The sequence below is a fragment of the Lissotriton helveticus genome, chromosome 8 (genome assembly GCF_964261635.1).
Source record: "Lissotriton helveticus chromosome 8, aLisHel1.1, whole genome shotgun sequence".
NCBI lineage: Eukaryota > Metazoa > Chordata > Amphibia > Caudata > Salamandridae > Lissotriton > Lissotriton helveticus.
Genome location: NC_136069.1, coordinates 1,623,209,703 through 1,623,221,983, shown reverse-complemented (window position 1 = coordinate 1,623,221,983; position 12,281 = coordinate 1,623,209,703).

The following is a 12,281-nucleotide window of genomic DNA, read 5'->3' as shown; positions in this document are numbered from 1 at the left end:
ACTTGCTAAGAATGGTGGTACTTGATAACGTGGACCTAGGAATACGTGGGGGTGATAGAACAACATGCCTCCGCAAAATGGAATCCAAATATATTATCGACTTTGAAACTACATTCCCTCAGGGCCTGAATAACCATGAGGAACTTTCTATTCACTTGGAGAGATAAACATGTAGAAAATGTAAGCAGCATAGATATTGACCAATGTTGAACAACTGTAAAGAAGTCGCTGTTTAGCTTAGAGTCGTCTCCCTTTTTTTAAACTTTTGTATATGTTTTTTTAATTTCACAGAACTTATTTCGACAACTTTGGACAATTGGAACAATTATTCATTGAAATGCCCGTTCAAAAAAGAAAAAATTGTATGTGGCCCAGAAAAGACTTTTATGATTTAATCTGAAGTTACCTTATGAGACAAGAAATGAAGAACAATGGTATAGGTTACCAAGTTTGTAATTCGAAAGGACATGTTAAATTAATCATAATGTGATATACATTGGAATATGCCCACTAGGGCTTATTATGAAATTAATGTTATGTTATTTATTAAATCATATATTGAGCAAGTGATATTGGGCTGCCCATAGAACACAATGTCTCACGCCCACTGGGGCAAAATTGCGGGCTCATATACGCTCATATATTTTCATTTAATCAGATGAACAACTGTGGTAACCAGTATACAACAACATGAACAAATATGAATTTAATAAGGTCCTTGATGGTGATAATATCTGAGTTAAATACAAACTTTTTGAGTTGAATTGATCATAGCGTATTGTTAAGCAAAATACTCAGCACTGTGGCCATTATGCAGCTTTATAAGTTTTCAGTTATGATTATAACTGGCATAATATGCTGGTATTTCTTTATGTTCCAAGATGTCCGCCACATTTTCACTTATGGGTGTGCACAAATGTCCTACTTTCATGTTTATTATTTGTGATGGTAAAAGGACTATGGTTTAGAGTCCACAACAAACGTGAACAAGCCGTGAGGTGAAACGCGTTGTTTGTTTTGCTGCCAAATAAATTTTCAAGCACAGCAACTCCTGGTGTGTCGTTTACATATTTTCCTGATGGGAGAATGTTTTGAGAAATATATATATATATATATATATATATATATATATTACCTACTGGCGGTCGCCAGTAGGTATATATAGTTAGGATTTTTTCTCTATGGGATTTTTGAAAATTCTATGTCTAATAACTTTGGCGTTTGTGGACGGAATTGGCTGAAATATTTAGGAAAATGGCACATTTTGTTTCTGAGCAGCCCTTGAAAATTTGGGGGGGGTTCGTCAAGGGGGGGCCGAGAAAAAAGGGGGGTCCCAAAACGTGTTTTTAACATTGAGTTTTCCATAGGGCGGTTGGCCTCACTTTTAGCCCGAACGGCTGAATGGATTTGCATGAAACTTGGCAAAATTGTAGGGACTGGTAGCCCGATGTGCCTTTTGTAGGTCTCAATATATGTGCTACAGTGGATTTTGAGAAATTAACGTTTAAAAAAAGATATATATCTGTAACAGCGCTAAAGCGAAGGGGCAAATGACCATAAGGGGGAATAGTAGATCCTCGCTGACCCCCTAGGTTTGATGTGGAGGTTTTAAAAGGGCCCCGCGGGGCAAAAAAATAAAAATAAAATAATAATCGAACGGCTGAATGGATTTGCACGAAACTTGGTAAAATATTAGGGACTGGTAGCCCGATGTGCCTTTGCTAGGTCTCAATATATGTGCTCCAGTGGATTTTGAGAAATTAACGTTCAAAAAAAGATATATATCTGTAACAGCGCTCCGCTTCGCGTAACGGAGGTTTGCGACGCTGATTGGTCATTCTGTCACTGGGCTATAGTTGGGCTACATCTGGCTGATATTTGGGCTACATTTGTTTTTTTTCGTCTCTGGCGGCCATCTTTGGGCTACATTGGGCTACATTGGGCTTCATTGGGCTTCATTGGGCTACATTGGGCTACATTTGGGTTCCAACATATATATAGGCCAATGTAGCCCAATATATATTTTTCAAAGTTAATTTTCGTAAAATCCACTGGAGCACATATATTGAGACCTAGCAAAGGCACATCGGGCTACCAGTCCCTACAATTTTGCCAAGTTTCGTGGAAATCCATTCAGCCGTTCGAGCTAAAAGTGAGTCCAACCGCCCTATGGAAATGAAGGAAATGAATGGGTAATTTGTAATTAGCAAATAGCTCATCGCAAACTAGGAATGGAAAGAATCGCTATTTATTCCTTAAAGTTCGCTATTTAGGAAATGCAAAAAACTTTGATGATACATATGGCGGTTCATCTCTAACAAGATAAGAAGCATAGGGATAGATTTATGATGACTGGCGCATCACCAGGGATGTGTTAGTCATTCTGTGCCGCTGTTCCGTCACCTATGGTGTGCTGCATTTACAATGCGGCGCATCATGGGGCAAAAACAGCACAGATGCGTGATGTATCTGTGCCGTAAAGGTGGCGCATTGCTGGAGTTGTATCGCAAGTGTGATGAAGCCCCAGCAAGGGTCGGGGGTGCCCCTGTCGCAGGGTTTCTGTTCTCACACAGAACTGTGGACAGAGGATTGGAACCTCGGCGAATTAGGGTGTCCCAAAACTCACCTTAGTAATCAAAAACCCCTTAGCAAGCTAGGTACAGTGTCACATTGGATATAACAAACTCTCAATGTTTAGACAATCCAGAATATGAACTTATAGTACCTCAGGATACGTGGAACTCATGAACAGTCGGTCGTTATATATTTCTTAGAAACCAGAACATGGAGTTAAGAAGAACACATGTGTATTTGAAATGTTTATTTACTAATGCCGTCTTCTCAGGCGTTGTATCTTAGATAATACAAGTACACATATTATCAGTAGCAAAATTACCAGCATAGTTACTAGTACATAAAAAGCGAATGGTGACAGTATGTTAACATGCTGTAAATGAATAAGAGTTAGCAACACTTATAAGCAGCCGCGGGCCGTGGAGGGAGTTACGGTGGGGCAGGGAGGCGGGGAGGGGGAGGGGCAGGGTGGAGAGGGCTCCACCCTGCTTCTCCCCCTCCCCGCCTCCCTGCCTCACCGTAACTCCCTCCACGGCCCGCGGCTGCTTATATCTCACCCTCCCTAATACACATATTATATTATTTGCTAAGAAGGTCTCTTTGTGTTGGTTTAGGGCGTGCCCATACTTTAGTGTCTTAGATTTGAAGGAATCACATCAGCATACACCAGCTCTCTCTTCATGTGAACCGCATCAAGTGTTGTGTATGTGTGTTCGGCAAAGCAATATAAAACCCGCCTCATGCCCAGAATTGGCAGAAGTTGCACTTATGTTATGAGTATGAAGTCGTGGAGATCAGACCTCATAACAATTCTGTATCGTGTTGTTCTTGAAACTTTAGCATTCGCTGTACAGATATAGTTTAACAAGCAAAGCAGATAGTAGAGCAATAACATATTATTCTCATGTAAACCACGATGAACTACTAGGTTGAAAGCTAAAGCAACAACTAAGTGTCGTGTGCAGAAGTTGCAAAAAAGGAAAAATGGCGTTTAAACCGGTAATGAGCCCATGCTAACTTAACACGGTGTAAAGATATCCAGGACCTAGATGACACCTCCCCATGATCCGGAAACGAACTGAATAAGATAATAGAAGTGCCATCTCATGAGAGCAGATTGCAAGTTTATATGTGGACGGTCCGCAAGGTAAAGCATTAAAAACTAGGAAAATTTAATGCTAAAGAAAAATAAAACAGCCAAGTACTTTATCGAGTCTTAAGCCAATAGGCAAGGTAAATAATAAAAACTTGACAAATAAGTCAATGAATTGTCAATGAAATGCTAGTACTCAGCATATCAAACATGAAAAAGGTCTATGACATAACTGTGTATGCAAAATAAGCTGCAACAGCCTCCAATAGGAAGTCACCGTCTTCATCCGAAAACAGTTCAGCCATCCAATTTAAAAGCGGAAAAGAACATACGTGCTCTCCCAGCACCGGATCCTCTATCACCATCAGAGGACAGCTCGGTGGGTTTTCAAGAAAGCTCTGTTCCAAGAAAGACTGTGTTGCCGCCAGTAAATTCCAGGGACCAATTAGTCCATGCATCAATGCCACAGCCATAATCCTTTCGCCAGGACAAACCAACTCGTGAGTAATGATAGGAGTCATCAGCTGATTAAAGTCGACGTCAGGAGAAACCGGTCCGCAGAGACACAAATCAATGGCCCAATCGAAATCACAGGTCAGGCAGTGAAATACAGGCTGGACACAGGTGAAGTAGGAGAATCGAAAAGATAATCCATATGCCGTGCTTAATATCGCCAACGGCATTGTGCCATAATATTCTAGCATGCGATTGCGGAACAGTGTCAGCAGCTGCAGGGCGGGAGGTTGCATAGGAGGGACATCCATATTTAAAAATGTAAAAAAGCACAAGAGCGTCCGCTGGTAATGCAAGTAAAAATGGCAATCCACGAAGCAGAGTGGAAAAAATACAATGAAAGAAAGTAGGGATGACTCGAAAGATTTTCTCAAATGAAGTCACGAGACCACTGGTAACAACTTTAAAAAAGTGCACCAGGGCCTTTGTGGAGGATGCGTTAGAGATAGTCCGAACCATCTTGCTGAAATGGAAAGGCAAATCTGAATTGAAAAGGGTCTGCACCTCTGTACGGGTGTTCGCTATGTGAAGCACGAAAGTTTCACGGGCCGAACTCAAGGCCACCTCTCTCTGAGACAAAAGAGCTCTTATTCTTGCCATGCCGTTGAAATCTGCTCCCAAGGTTGGTATTTGTGGCGAGATTGAAAACTCCCTATGTTCATGTGTGGGAGGAAATAGAACATTTCTGCAGCAAATAACCCGTTCACTTACTGTTACGATAAAAGGAATACTTTTAATTAACCCAGATCAATCTTCATTATTGAGCATCAAATAACTACCATTTTCCAACAACTTGAACGTGGGGATGATAGCAGGAACTGGGGTGCCTTGCAAAACGCAAGCCATATTTGGTCGGTGTTTGTTGCATGAACCGTGTAACTGTATGTGCCTACACATTAGTGAATGATCTGGCGTCTCAGTGCATTCCTCTCCATTCAGATAAACTTCTTGATCATCTTTGAAACATCTGTATGTGTATGGAAGCGACCAGACCTCATGAAGAAAAGCACTACCTAAAGGTTCATAACGACCTATTGGTATATATTTCATACAATTTGAAAACTTATATAAAGCAAAAGGCAGCGTTATTAAACCGTGGATAAGGCACGTTGCCAAAAAACCCGCAATCCTCTGCTGATGATGTCACTGAGCATGTCATTATTATTATTATTTATGGGTTTTATAGAGCGCACGGCTACCCCCGAGGGGGTGTCCCGGCGCTAACAACTAACGAGCCCAAAAAGGAAAATAAGAAAACAGAAATTTAAGAGGAAAACAGCCAAGTCTTAAGTTTACGGCGAAAGATGGGTTCAGTGGGGACAAATCTAAGATCCAGGGGGAGATTGTTCCACAGTCTGGCGGCTGATACTCCAAATGCTCTACCACCCACTCTGGAGAGACGGAAACGTGGGACAACCAAGAGGCGTAGACTATTGGATCGTAAGGACCTAACGGATTGTGATACCACCACCCGTTTTTTCAGATAGCCTGGGCCGAGGTTGTTCACGGCTCGAAAAGCAAGTATCAGAATCTTAAAATGGATACGTCGTGCAATAGGAAGCCAGTGCAATTTTTTGCGATAGGATGCTACAGATTGTCGATATGGAATATTGCCAATCAGTCTTGCCGCGGCATTCTGCACGATTTGCAGACGCTCAATCTGATACAAAGGGGCACCAGTGTAGAGACTGTTGGCCAAGTCTAAGTGAGACGTGATTAATGACTGAACCACAGTTCTGCGCGCATTTAGGGGAAGGTAGGGAAGAATCTTTTTGATCATACACAACTTTGCAAAACATGCAGAGGATGTTTTGTTAATATGGGGAGCGCAAGAGAGGGTGTTATCAAACTGGAAACCCAAATTACGAACTGTGAGAGCTGGAACAGGGGGGGGGTCAAGAGCCGTTGGCCACCACAGGCTAGAGGGAATAGACGTTTTCTGGTTAAAAAACATTACCTCCGTTTTATCAGTGTTAAGCCTGAGATGGTTGGTAGTCATCCAATTACATATATTATTCAGACACTGACGGAAGTTGGCAAAGGAGGTGTCAGAGTGATCCCTAAAAGAAAACACCAGCTGAGTATCATCAGCATAGGAGATCACTCTGACTCCCCAAGATTCAACCACCTTGGCCAGAGGGGCAAGGTACACATTAAATAACAGAGGGCTCAAGGCCGAGCCCTGGGGGACACCACAAAGGAGGGGTTTACCTGCAGATTTAAAAGGCCGTAGAAAAACCCTCTGAGAACGATCTTTCAAAAAAGAGCTGATCCAGGTCAACACTGTACCCCCTATGCCCACCTGGTTCAAGCGATCCAATAAAATCATATGGGAGACCGTATCAAAGGCGGCGGATAGGTCGAGGAGGACCAACATGGCCTCCTCGCCCCTATCCACACACTCTCTGATAGTCTCGGAGGCCTCCAGGAGAGCCGTCTCCGTACTGAAACCAGCTCTAAATCCCGACTGAGAATCATGTAGGAGCATATTAGTCTCCAAAAATTCTGCCAATTGCAGTTGAACTTCTTTCTCCAAGATCTTCGCTGAATGAGGGAGAAGGGAGATGGGGCGGTAATTAGAAAATTGGCCAGGGTCTGAATTCGCCTTTTTCAAAATAGGGACTAGCATAGCCTCCTTCCAGATAGAGGGGAACTGACCTGAACCAAGAGAACAGTTCCAAATGGCAAGGAGAGGTTCAATCAATATAGGGGCTAAATTACCCATCATTTTGGCCGGAATCAGGTCGAGAGGGGAGCCAGATTTACATTGGGTGATTAATCTCTGGGCGGACTCAGTAGTCATCTCTTTAAAGGACTCAAGGGAAGGAATGTCCCCGTCCATCTCACCCGAGACCGGTAACGTTCCCTCCACGGGGAAGGACGATCTAATGGTCACGATCTTTTCCTGAAAGTAATCAGACAGACCATTACATAGTACCTGGCTAGCCGGGATCTGGGGAGATAAAGCGGCTGGATGCGAAAAGTCCTTTACAATTTTAAAAAGGGATTTGGATGAATTCTTAGATTTCTCAATTTGATGAGAAAAAAAATCTCTCATTGCCGAGCGTTTTAAGGACAGAAATTTTCTTAGAGCAACTTTATAGATAGATTTGGCCTCTGAATCATAGTTTTTCCGCCATAGACGTCAAGTTTTTTACAACGACTCTTCTCCTCCCGAAGAATCGAAGAAAACCAGGGAGCCGAAGGGCGAGATCTAGCAGAAGTAATAGGTTGAAGGGGCGTGATAGAATCAATGGCATGCAACAGAGTTAGGTTAAGCTTAGACACCCTTTCATCAATATTACCGGATAGGGGTTCAGCACCATGGAGAAAAAGGGGACTCAAAGTGGCGCAAGTAACTTTGTGCCATTTTCTCCCGTATTCCTTATTAAGTGCAATGGATGAGGGTGCCAAGGTAAGGGTAAAATCAAAAGGCAAGAGGTAATGATCCGACCAAGTAAGAGGAAGAAGTGGATGAAGTATGATGTCCTGGTGTCGTGAAAAAATTAAATCCAAGGTATGGCCTGCTGTATGCGTAGGGCCCTGAACAAGTTGAAATAAATTCAGACCCTTCATAGTATCCAAAAACTGGGTGGCCTGCGTACATAGTGGATCATCTACGTGTAAATTAAAATCACCAAGCACAATAAAATGTGAGTGTTTAAGAGAAAGATCTGCAATCAGGTGTACCAGAGACGTAAGGGAGCAAGATGAGGCAGTGGGTGGATTATATACCAAAATCCCAGCTAAAATGACAGCCACAGAATCAGCCAAGGTAAAATACATGGCTTCAATTTTGCCAATGTTCCCAAGTTTACTAATCGTCAACTTGAGGTGGGCCTTGGCTATAATGGCAATACCCCCACCCATTTGGCCACCATCACGATGACAACCTTTAAGGAGGTGGCCCGGGGGAGTGGCCAAAAGAATGTCGGGGTTAGAGGAATCCTTCACCCAAGTCTCAGTGAGAAACAGTACATCCCAATCATCAGACGTAAGGGATGACCATATCTCACCAGCATGGCGAGGCAGCGACCGGCAGTTAACCAACGCACTTTTAAGCGTTAGCGCTTGAGTATGACGTTTACTTACATTACAGTAGTGAGAAATGCGTTTTCTGGCTGGCAACAGTCTAAATGCACATTGCGGGCATTCGAAAGAGGAATCCTCTAAATAGCTAGGGCGGCATAAAGGAGTCAAATTACACACCCTCGGTCTCAATTGTAGTAATTGGTTTTTAGACCAAGTGATACTAGGAGCCGCTAAGCGACGGACAGGGGGACCGGCACTAGGCACGGGCCAGGCGCGGACGGGCGCAGACGGGCGCAGACGGGCTTGCCTTAGGCGCGCCTTCGGCGCGCCATCGGCGCGCCCGCTGCGCCCACCCGCTGCGCGGACGGGAAGTCCATTTGTTTATGTACATGAGGAGGGTGGGAGGCGGCCAGAAACTGGACCGCTACCCTGCCTGTCCCAAGATGGCGGCTGTCCCTCTATGTGCCGGCGTCAGCGTCAAGATCGGCTGCGCCGGTGGACAGAGGCGTGCAGGGACCCTCGGCGATGTAAGTCTCGCCTACACAGTCAAATCAATGCACATATGTGGTTAAAAGCACAAGATTAAAATATATACAGCCTTTAAAAAACAAAGTACCAACAGAGTGCAAAGCGCAGTTTTGAAGATAGAAAAGATTGCCCCCGGCTTTCCGCCTCAGGGGAAGAGCGTAATTAGTCTGACAGTGCGCAGAGCAGAAGCGCCTTAAATAAACATGGGAGGGCGGGAGGCGGCCAGAAACTGGACCGCTACCCTGCCTGTCCCAAGATGGCGGCTGTCCCTCTATGTGCCGGCGTCAGCGTCAAGATCGGCTGCGCCGGTGGACAGAGGCGTGCAGGGACCCTCGGCGATGTAAGTCTCGCCTACACAGTCAAATCAATGCACATATGTGGTTAAAAGCACAAGATTAAAATATATACAGCCTTTAAAAAACAAAGTACCAACAGAGTGCAAAGCGCAGTTTTGAAGATAGAAAAGATCGCCCCCGGCTTTCCGCCTCAGGGGAAGAGCGTAGTTAGTCTGACAGTGCGCAGAGCAGAAGCGCCTTAAATAAACATGGGAGGGCGGGAGGCGGCCAGAAACTGGACCGCTACCCTGCCTGTCCCAAGATGGCGGCTGTCCCTCTATGTGCCGGCGTCAGCGTCAAGATCGGCTGCGCCGGTGGACAGAGGCGTGCAGGGACCCTCGGCGATGTAAGTCTCACCTACACAGTCAAATCAATGCACATATGTGGTTAAAAGCACAAGATTAAAATATATACAGCCTTTAAAAAACAAAGTACCAACAGAGTGCAAAGCGCAGTTTTGAAGATAGAAAAGATCGCCCCCGGCTTTCCGCCTCAGGGGAAGAGCGTAATTAGTCTGACAGTGCGCAGAGCAGAAGCGCCTTAAATAAACATGGGAGGGCGGGAGGCGGCCAGAAACTGGACCGCTACCCTGCCTGTCCCAAGATGGCGGCTGTCCCTCTATGTGCCGGCGTCAGCGTCAAGATCGGCTGCTCCGGTGGACAGAGGCGTGCAGGGACCCTCGGCGATGTAAGTCTCGCCTACACAGTCAAATCAATGCACATATGTGGTTAAAAGCACAAGATTAAAATATATACAGCCTTTAAAAAACAAAGTACCAACAGAGTGCAAAGCGCAGTTTTGAAGATAGAAGAGATCGCCCCGGCTTTCCGCCTCAGGGGAAGAGCGTAATTAGTCTGATGATGTAAATGAATGATGTAATATGTGACATCATCAGCAGTGGATTACGGGTAATAGTATCTCTAGTTTACTCCCCTATAGCTGTCTTTCTTTTAACATAAGTGTCTGTTTCCTTCCCTTATACTTACTGTTTTTGGTTCGCTTCCGGTTCGCGTACCGGCGAGCGAACTGGGAAGCGAACTAAGAGAAATAGAGGTTGGCACAGTTCCAAATATTGTACCAATTTTTTAATAAGGGGAGGTAGTTCTGAAAAGAACTTTTGTTTTTATTGTTTTTGTTGTTTTAAATTTTTTTTATTATTTTTCGGAACATTTTTTTACTTTTTTTGAATTTTTCTGAACAGTTTTATATTTTTTTGGGTTTTTCTTGGAGGGGGCAATGAAAACGATTCATTGTAAAGGGCTCAACAGGAGCAACAAAACAAAAAAAAAGTATTTATTATTTTGGGCGTTTCGTACAAACTTGCATATGATAGTCAATAGCTCTGTTGATCAGAGTGATGCTTCTTTCTCCGTAGCAAATGAATCCATCGCAAAATACGCAGGTGTGTTTTACTTCACCAAATCTCATTTGTATATTTGGCACCATCTCCCTGCCCTCTGGTCCCGTTACTTCCGGTACAACAGATCTTCTGGCCATAATAGGGAGATTATCTAGGTCGTTCCGAAACTGTGCAGCACTGTAGTTGTTAGGATGCCACCTAGTCATATGGCGATGCATTGTGTAGTTTCCGAAACTGTATTTTTTCTCGGTTCCTCTGGACAGTCTATCTTGACATATAAGGCAAGTTACGTATCTTGCATTTACTTTTTTCTCACCTTTGGGAATTTAAAAAAATTGCCAAATGAAGTTTTCTTTCCGGTGAGACGTCCTGGGCTCCTCAGGCAAAAACTGCCTCTCTTCGTGCTCGTCGTCCTGTTCCTCTTCTTCCTCTTCTTGTTGAAATATAACTTGAGCAGGTGGTCCACTCTTCCTTGGATGTGGTGGAGGTGGTGGGGAAGCACCAGCTGAAGCTACTAAAGAAGCCATTGCTCAGTGATCACAAAGGGTCTTTCTCTCACAATGATGAAAGTCAGAGTGAGGAAAGAAGGAGGGATTTTCATCATTTGGGAAAAACAAGAGTTCTCAACCAATGAAAAGTGTTCATTTTAGATTATATGACCTAGTCTTACATCATTAGGAAACCAAAAGTGAAATGAACCAATGAAAAGTGTTATTACCAAGTCACATGACCTGCTGTGTTTACGTTAAGCGCTTTGCAGGGCCTCCCGGTTTGCTTCCAGAAACCTGCGCTTTGCGACTCGGTTCGCGTACCAGTTCGCTAACGTAGCACGTCATATGACGTATCACGCGACAACGTGAAACGTCATGCGGACGGGAGGCGTCACGATGTTGTTTTGTAACGCGGCAGTTGCGGTAAAGAAACGTTTACCGGCTCGCGGTCTATTTCGCGGCATCAAGGTCAGCTAACGGGAAGCTTCCCGATTCGCGAAGCGGGAACGAAGAAAAAAAAATATTTAAAAAAAAATTATTCATAAACATATAAAATATATTTTTGGATTTAAAGAAGAATACATTTTACAGCTACAGATATTAGCTGTTAAAAAACCAATGAAATTCACTGAAAAAACCATAGGTTATAGACCATATATAGTTAGGAATTAGCATTTACAAAACCTTATTTTACTCACACAAAACCATTGAAATTCCATATATAGTTAGTTGCACTAACTATATATCGCGCACCCGCAATCCACTGCTGATGATGTCACATATTACATCATTCATGACATGGTCAGTGACATCACTGATGACATCACTGATGACAACATCCAGTGATTATGTGTTTCTGTAAAGTTTAAATATGTTTTACATATTGAAGAATGAGTGGATGTATAAGTGTCTGAATGAAGGTTTTAGTAGGTGCGTGATTGACTGTATGAGTGAGTGATTAAATGCGTCTTACTGAATGCACGGGTTAGTGACTAAACTGTCTGAAAGTGTGCATCAGTATGTCTGTTGTTGTGCAAGCTGCTGCATGTGTTGATCAGTAGCTATATAAGTAGCTATATGGGTTATTGATTGGTTGCACAAGTATTTGTATGGGAGACTGAGTGTGTGTATGGCTGGCTGGGAGGTGTGTGACTCTGTGCAGATCAATGTGTACTTGTATCAGTGATTCTATAAGAGAGTAAGTATGTGTTAGTATATGTTTCAAAAATGTAAGGTGTTCTGTGTTTAACTGTATAGATGAGAAAATGGAAGTGTGATTGATTCTTTTCAGGACTGACTAGGTGTGTGAGTAACTCCATGGATGAGTGGCAGAGTGTGAGTGTCTGTATAGGTGT